Genomic DNA, 9,443 nt, shown 5'->3' on the forward strand with positions numbered 1-9,443 from the left:
ATACATGGTGGACGCACCAAAAGATGACGACGAGGAGCGGAAGGACGCACCAAAGGCTTGTCCCCTCGAAAAGCAGTCAAAACGGCGACGCAAGCGCCGCCCCAAATCCTGCCTCGACAGAAATAGCGATCACACACACCCAGCGCTGGAGCAGGGTGAACCGCTGCCGGACAACGGCAATTCGCATAATCAAACCGAACAAGCAAATCCTATCAAGGATAATGGTCCGGACGGCATAACGCCGGACAGGCACCCGGAGCAGCAGAACGCCCGTAAAAGGCTTGTTGCCACGGCGAGGAGCCTTAAAAAGCAGAAGCGAAGGCTCAAGGCCGCGCAAGACACACTCCAATTCAGATGGAGCAAAATACTCAACACTACAGCAAGGTACGATGACAATCGCCCCTCCAAGAGCTACCCAAAGCGGAAGCTGCTACCCGAATTCGATGAGGAGGCCTCAGACCCCCCATAACCAATCAAAGTAGCCACCTGGTCGGATAGACGACCCCTCTACCAACACAAAGCGGCATAGAACGCCGCTCACAATACAACACGTGACCCAGGCGAGGGTTCACACCCAAAGGACGGCGCAACAAGATCCATCTACGGACCATGCAAGCGCGCTCCAGCATACAATGCAACACAACAAACATCCGAACAACGCGGTACACCCAGCTACAGGGGTGTCGCACACCCCCTATGCTTCACCGATGAGGTGCTGGACCATGAATTTCCAGAGGGATTAAAGCCCGTAAATATAGAGGCATACTATGGAACAACAAACCCTGGGGTTTGGATTGAGGACTATATCCTTCACATCCATATGGCTCGAGGAGATGATCTCCACGCCATCAAATACTTACCCCTCAAGATCAAAGGGCCAGCTCGTCACTGGCTCAAAGGCCTCCCCGAAAGCTCCATTGGAAGTTGGGAAGAGCTCGAAGACGCCTTTCGGGCAAATTTTCAAGGGACTTATGTCCGACCTCCGGATGCGGACGACTTGAGTCATATAACTCAACAGCCCGGAGAGTCAGCCCGAAAGCTTTGGAACAGGTTTCTTACTAAAAAGCACTAGATTGTCGACTGTCCGGACACTGAAGCCTTAGAGGCTTTCAAGCATAGCGTCCGTGACGAATGGCTCGCCAGACACCTCGGCCAAAATAAGCCAAGAATGATGGCCGCATTAACAAACCTCATGACCCGCTTTTGCACGGGCGAGGACAGCTGGCTCGCGAGATGCAGCACCAGCGACCCCAGTACATCTGAAGTTAGAGATGGAAACGGGAAATCACGGCGCAACAGCAATAACAAACGCCGGAATAAAGAAGATAGAACGAAGGGCAAGGTAGTAAATGCCGGATTCAAAAGCTCTCGGCCAGGTCAAAAGCCGCCCCCTAAAAGCACCAGGGATGAACTGTCCAGCCTCAACAAAATTCTGGACCAAGTATGTCAGATCCATAGTACCCCTGGTAAACCTGGTAATCATACCCACAGAGAATGTTGGGTCTTCAAGCAGTCCGGCAAGCTCAACGCCATACACAAGGGGGAGGATACGCCAAGTGAAGACGAGGACGAGCCTCCCAAGCAAGACACGGGGGAACAAAAGAAATTTCCACCAGAAGTCAAAACAGTAAACGTGCTACACGTAATCAAGGGAAAAAACAACGCGGCACTCCCAGGAAAATATACCCAGGTGCCTATCACCGCGAGGTCCTGCCACTGGTCGTCTCAACCGATCAGTTTTGACCATCGCGATTACTCTGCAAGTATCCGACACGCAGGGTGGGCTGCCCTGGTATTAGACCCAGTAATTGGCGGATATCACCTCACATGAGTCTTGATGGACGACGGCAGTAGCCTAAACCTAATATATCAGGATACAATCCGCAGGATGGGGTTAGACCCAACACAAATTCGCCATAGCAATACTACCTTTAAAGGAGTAACGCCAGGACCAGGGGCTCATTGTACGGGCTGCCTCCTCCTACAAGTTATATTCGGCTCACCCGATAACTTCCGTTGCGAGCATTTAACTTTCCACATCGCTCCGTTTCAAAGTGGCTATCAAGCACTACTCGGACGCAAGGCTTTTGCTCGCTTTAATGCAATACCACACTACACCTCCCTTACACTCAAGATGCCCGGCCCACGTGGCATCATTACAGTGCACGGAAATATCAAGCGATCTATGCATGCCAAAGAGAGTGAGGCGGCCTTGGCAGGCGCACACTAAAAGCGCCCGGACCAGCGAAAGCACCCAATAGGTTGTCAAGACCTCGGACACAACTAATAGACTCCAGCGACGCTACTTATACCGAATAAATGGTCACACCCCTATTCGTCAATCCAAGGGGCTCAACGCGCGCAGACATGTGGCAATTTCTCCTCATCTTGAATTATGCATGGTTTCTTTAAACAAACTATCTTTTTGCACGACAACCTTTTTCACCTAAATTCCTCTCTTTTACAGATGATCATCGTGCTACACCCGTCCAGGATACGGCACAACGGAGACACAGGCGCAGACGTGCAGCAGGGACCCGCCCCAAGCATTCTTTTTAGATTAAGACCCTGCGTAAACCTTTTTTCTATCTCTTGTTGATACATATCCACCGTTGAGAAGGATGCTGACGTCTTGGCATGTGACCACGCCAGACCAATGCACGTACCTAGACACAAGGGGCTCCTTACAAAGGCCATTATTTAGGCCCGGTTTATACCACAAAGACCGAATACCTTAGGGAGTGTTCGTCGTTGCGAGTTTGGCCCTATATGCATCAGCTCCGAATCATTGTCTTTGGTCAAATGTTGGGTTTGCCCGGCTCCTGTGTTTTGGTGCTTTACGTTCCGCTTTACCAACTAAGGTAGCACCAGGAGAACTACTGCGATTGTGCCCTGGTTCATCCAGACGAGCACCTCAGTAGAGAAAGCCGAAAACTGACTGTCATGATATAGCGTGAATCTGGCCAACCACTCGATGACCTATGGGAATGTTAGAATTCCTCCGCCTTAACAAAGGGCCGTTTTCCGGCCAGGCATGTACGCACCCCGGGATCGGGAGAGTGCGGAGCCACCAGGGGCTATCTAGTAGCCCCACTGTCAAACTCCCATGGCTAAGTGAAAGTGTTAAAGCGTTATAGTCTGGTTGCCTCGCTCGCTCCGCTATCACCTCCTTAATAGGGCCAAGACGTTGGGTTAAGTGTGAACGCGTGTTTCTGTGAACACCCCCGCATTCTATGCGTGGGGGTTGAAGCCGACGACTGCAATCTTTCAGGTTATACACATGTATACATAAATGGCCGCCCAGGAGGCATCATATTACTTTCAGGAAAAAGTATAAAAATAGCCTTATGAAAATTTATAAAAGCATTTCGGTTACAATGAGATTACATATCACTCAAACATAATATTTTTTGAGCACTGGGTCTCTATCAAACGAGCACCCTCAAGAACTTCTTCAAAGCAATGCTCAGCAGCCCTTTGACCTATGGCCGAATCCCGCGCTGCAACAGTGGTAGCATCCATCTCCACCCAGTGCGCTTTCACACAGGCAAAGGCCATCCGTGCGCCCTCTATGCACGCCGACCTCTTCATCGCATCAATGCGTGGCACCACGTCAAGGAGCCGCTGCACCAAGCTGAAATAGCTGTTCGGTTTTGACCCTTCCGGCCATAGCCGATCCACAACAGACCTCATGGCGAGTCCGGACAACCTATTTAGTTCAGCCCATTTGGCCGCTTGATCAGTCAATGAAAGCGGACGCTCGGGAGAATGGAATTGTCTCCAAAACAGCTGGTCTACTTCACGGTCCGTCTGACCCCAGAAGTACTTGGCCGCATCGGCAGCGCTCGCTGCCAAATCCATGTACACATCCTCCGTACTCCACAGCCGATCCAGAGGGGCATACCGTGGATCTAAGAACTTCCTCCACAACATAAAGGATTTCCCAGCTACAATTTCCCCGGCTTCCCGCAACTCCTCCGTCTTCGCCCTCATAGCAGAGCGGAGGTCTTTTCTCGTTGCCGTAGCCTTCTCAAAGTACGATGCCTTCGCCTGATTTTCCTTTTCGAGAACCCGACAACGGTCGGCAGCGACTTTTAATTCTATAGCCATTTTGGCCATCTTATCTCGGCTCTCGCCATGCGCGGCCCTCTCGGCTCGCAACTCTTCGGCCGCCTTCAAAGCAGCCGCATTACCCAATCTTGCTTGTTCCTTGGCTCGGGCAAGTTCTTCCCGCAAGGCTTCAATAGTGGCAGCTCCATCTGCAGTCACAACGGGTTAAAGATATTGGCATCATGCTGCTCTTCCTATGTGGCGTTTACCAGATAATAACGCTTACCCTGTGCCTCGTCAAGCCTTTTGTTGACAAGCTCGATGTCGGCGTCTGCCGCATCCAACTACCGTTTTAAATGGGCAAACTCACCAGTCCGGCCAGCCACCAGAGTTTCCACCACCTGCACATAAAGGCAGTATGGTTATTACCTGAGACTATGATCCTCTGTTCGTCATCGTTTCCGACGACAACCAGAGTCTCAGGGGCTACTATCTACACAGGGCACATCTAGCATGTGCAGGACTATCATACATTATTTTTATGTACCTCAAAACCTGTCAGTAGACTCATAAAAGCTTCATGCAATCCGCTTTCGGTGGACACGATTCTCTCCACCACCGTATCCATCAGCATATGGTGTTCATCTGAGATGGCCGCTCGCCCCACCAACTCCCTCAAAACATCCGATCGCACACTAGACGGTGACAGACTCTTTTGTCTGCTCTCTTCGGGAGCCGGACACTGGGAGCTTCGGGGGTCGACAGGATTATCTTCTGGCCTCGCCGGGCTCGGAGAGGGCCTCCGTGACGACACTTCAGGGTCGCCCGCTTCCGGAGCGGAGGAGTCCAGAGGAGGCGTTTCGCTCTCCATCATCTCTGGAAGAAGATCCCCCGAAGACGAGCTCATTTGAGAGGGGCTAAGGCCCGAACTGCAAAGATATATGCGGTGGTTATTTTCTCAGAAGAAAAAGACGGCATATCTGTACTGATAAAGTATTTCGGGTCACTTACGACTCATGGGAGAATTGACCCCCCCCCCCCCCCCCCCCCCCGCAAACTTTGTGCGGCAACAGCACCCCCAAGGTAGGACCCTCGGTGGGAGACTTCTTCTCTCGTTTGGAAGCTTCGGCTTCGGAATCCCCGGGCGCGGTCCTTTTCCTCTTCCGGTCGTCTTCCTTCATGGGGACGCCCGCTCCCTCGGTTAGAATGGGCAGCGTTGGGGGCCCGCGTCCGCCCTTATTGTCCTCCGCAGTATCTTCCTTCAAGGGCTCCGGGCAAGGTGCGATCTGGAGCATCTTTTCCAGTACCGGATTTTCCAAACCCTCGGGGAGGGGGGCCGAACACCGAATCAACTTCACCTTTTCTAGCCAGTCCTGATCAGAAAGCGAACTCTCAGAAATAACTTTGTAACAAATGAGAGATAGTACGTTCGGCCCGAAGATTTCTTACCTGTCCGGCGGCGCGGTTACTGCTCAGGCCCACGTCCTCGGTGATTTCCGGACACTCTACCTGAGGTCCAAAGAATGACTTGCACATCTCCTCATCCGTCGGGCTGAGGAAATTTTGAATGGCACGCAGTCCCTCGGGATTGAACTCCCACAAGCGAAGGAGCCGGCGTTTGCAAGGCTGGACTTGACGAACCAGCATAACTTGTGTTACCGCAACCAAACTGAAACCTCAATTGAAGAGATCTTGAATGCGGCTTTGCAATATAGGTACGTCCTTGGCTAGACCCCAGCTCAATCCTCTGCTAATCCATGACATCAGTTGTGGTGGAGGGCCCGGACGGAAAACAGGGGCGGCCGCCCACTTGGCACTTCTAGGGGCCGTGATGTAGAACCACTCATGTTGCCACAATTCAGACACCTCTGGAATGGAACCTTTGGGCCATGAAGCTCCCGACATCTTGCGTATTGAGGCACCTCCACACGCCGCATGTTGCCCCTCGATCATCTTCGGCTTTACTTCAAAGGTCTTTAGCCATAGGCCAAAGTGAGGGGTAACCCGGAGGAAGGCCTCGCACACGACAATAAATGTCGTGATATGAAGAAAGGAGTCTGGATCTAGATCATGGAAATCTAGCCCGTAATAAAACATCAAGCCCCTGACGAAAGGATCGAGAGCAAGGCCTAGACCTCGGAGGAAGTGAGAAACGAACACGACGATCTCGTTGGGTTCGGGGGAGGGGACGGCCTGCCCCCGGGCAGGCAGCTGATGCGGAATCTCGGCGGTCAGATATCTGGCCCCCCTCAACTTTTTGATGTCTTCTTCCATGACAGAGGAAGGCACCCATCGGCCTTGAAGGCTATATCAGGACATGACTAAAGGTTCGGAGCACCAGGCCTAAACTTTGGGCGTTTGAGCTTGAGGTGGGGGAAGGATTCGATTGAGCACGGGAGGGAAAAAAAGGCCTTGTCCCTTTATAAAGAGGGTGAATATCAAGCGTCCTCTCCGTGTCCGTTTAGACTTGCCTATAATCTAGGAGTCCTAGAAGCGGTTGGGTTACCCACGCCCGTATTGATGAGAATCCCGGAACAAGGGGACACGATCTCTGCTTTAGCAAGACGTGCCAAGGAAACCGCCTCGCATGACGCGCTGGGATGGGGTAATAAAACGACTCGGATAAAGGCTTGGCCGTGATGTGTCACACTATGGAATACGTCAGCAAATTAGATTTGTGTAAATATTATTCTCTCTATGGCAATATGTGGAAACTTATTTTGCAAAGCCAGACACTATCTTTGTGTTCCAAATCTTCTATGAATTACTTGGAGGAGGAACCCGCCTTGCAATGGCGAAGACAATCTGCGTGCTGGACTCGTCGTCATTGAAGCCTGGTTCAGGGGCTACTGAGGGAGTCCTGGATTAGGGGGTGTTCGGATAGCCGGACTATACCTTCAGCCGGACTCCTAGACTATGAAGATACAAGATTGAAGACTTCGTCCCGTGTCCGGAAGGGACTTTCCTTGGCGTGGAAGGCAAGCTTGGTGATACGGATATTCAGATCTCCTACCATTGTAACCGACTTTGTGTAACCCTAACCCTCTCCGGTGTCTATATAAACCAGAGGGTTTTAGTCCGTAGGACAACATAGACAACAACAATCATACCATAGGCTAGCTTCTAGGGTTTAGCCTCTCTGATCTCGTGGTAGATCTACTCTTGTACTACCCATATCATCAATATTAATCAAGCAGGACGTAGGGTTTTACCTCCATTGAGAGGGCCCGAACCTGGGTAAAACTTTGTGTCCCTTGCCTCCCGTTACCATCCGGCCTAGATGCACAGTTCGGGACCCCCTACCCGAGATCTGTCGGTTTTGACACCGACATCCATCATGAAGCTAAAGCCCAAGACATGATTGAGCTTACAGCCATGCCCACTCCTGGAGAATAATATAAACCAGGTTGTTAGCAACACCGGAATGCTTTGGAGAGCATTTTCCAGAAGCCAGAGCCTAACATGAGCCAAATACTGAGCATGATGAAGCCTCTGCCACGCGACGTTGAATACCCGACGGAATTCTTTGTCGAATACCTAGGGTATCTGCCCCACACCATTTACCATATCATCAGGAAAACTCTATGGCCTGTCAAAGGACATTCATCTGCAGCGAAGCTTGAAGGAGCAATGAAGACTATGGTTTTCTATATCTTCAATGGCATCAGCTTCAATGCCCAAGACTTCTTCATCAGGCAGTTGGCTGCATCTGGCTCCGACATCTTTCGTCTGAAGTTCTATGCTCCATGGGTAATGCACCTCATCAAGCTTCACTCTGCTTTCAACTATCAGCCGTCTGCGCGCAATCATCTCATGTTCTTGCCAGAGGTTGATCTGTCTGTTGAAGCTAGTTACCCAGAGCCTGCAAAGGAGCCAGTTTATCTTCACAATGTTGATCGTCAAAGCTTCACCCAGCCCATTGAAGGAATTCAGGCCGTCTCTCGTGTTTATCCCTTGGCTGGCAACCCACGTGCCCCTCGCACTCCAACTGAAGCCACTGCAAGGACCATTGCCCAAAGGCCTCAAAAGCGATCTCGTGTTCTCAATGACCGAGAGCTTCTCGTCGCTCTACATCAGAAACAAGATAAGCATCATGACTGGCTCAAGCGTCAGATGCAAAGCCTCTTGGTGGACGTCAATCGCATTCGCAATCTTGCCACCAAGAATGCCTTTGTTACACATGAAACCTGTCAGAGGTCTTGGAAGAGCTTGACAGAAAGATTCACAGAAAGATTCAAGTTTGACTCAACTCCTCCAAGGAATGCTCACTTGTGTCGGACTCCCTCACTTGAAGACTCTGACTATTCATCCTCAGCTGCAATGGTGAATGCCAGAGTCATTGATGATCAAGATGACGCTATTTCACCTCCTCCAACTTCAGCGCGTGTGGACACTGCACCAAGTTCTTCCGCACCACCGAACCTCAACGAAGACCCTGCTGCTTCACCTACTCCTCGTGGGAACGAGTAGAAGCTCTATGTCTTCAAACCTTTTTCACTGCAGGAATCAGCTACTTTGCCGTCCGCCACGGCGGACGGCAAAGGCATGAACGGCGGATGGCAAAGGCTTTTGCCGTCAGCCGCGGACGGCAAAAGGCTCCGGCAAAGTAGGCTTCGGTAAACAGCTACTTTGCCGTCTGCTACTGATGGCAAAGTCTTTGCCGTCCGCCGCAGACGGCAAAGAGAGCGCGGCGGACGACAAAGAAGGCGGACGGCAATAATTGCGCTGTCAGTCCGTTAAGTGGCTAACGGCAGGCCTTTGCCGTCCGCCGCTGACGGCAAACTTTCTAGTGTCTTTGCCGTCCGCCGTATGATGTCATCTACACGTCACTACATGGCAGGTTCTTTGCCGTCCGCCACTGATGGCAAAGTCTTTGCCGTCTGCCACTGTAGGCAAACTGACCAAACGGGTCAGCTCCCAGGAAGCACAGCTGGATGCCACGTGCCTTCTTTGCCGTCCGCGGCAGACGGCAAAGAGCCCGTTGCCGTCGGTGGCAGACGGCAAAGAGCCTGCATATTGGCTCTTTTATCTGTTTTTTATTAAATCCAACAATTTTCATCACAAATATAGATGACATATATAGATATATTTCAAAAGGCCATTACAGAGCAAACATATAAGATATCCAACACATAACTTCATCATCCAACCATATATATTACATGCATAGTTCCATCATACATAACAAGTTCAACATAGAGGCATCCAACCATATATATTACAATAGTTTCATCCAACGATACATGCATAGTTCAACGATACAAAAGAAACAGAGAAAGGGATAAGGAGCACTCCATCTATGCAAGCTTTCGTCAAGTGAATGAACTCTGCAAAATGAAAAATAAGAAAGTTAGAACAAGAAGAGTAGAACAAGAAGAAGACTAGAACAAGAA

This window comes from Triticum urartu, chromosome 4 (genome assembly GCF_003073215.2).
Source record: "Triticum urartu cultivar G1812 chromosome 4, Tu2.1, whole genome shotgun sequence".
NCBI classification, from domain to species: Eukaryota; Viridiplantae; Streptophyta; class Magnoliopsida; order Poales; family Poaceae; genus Triticum; species Triticum urartu.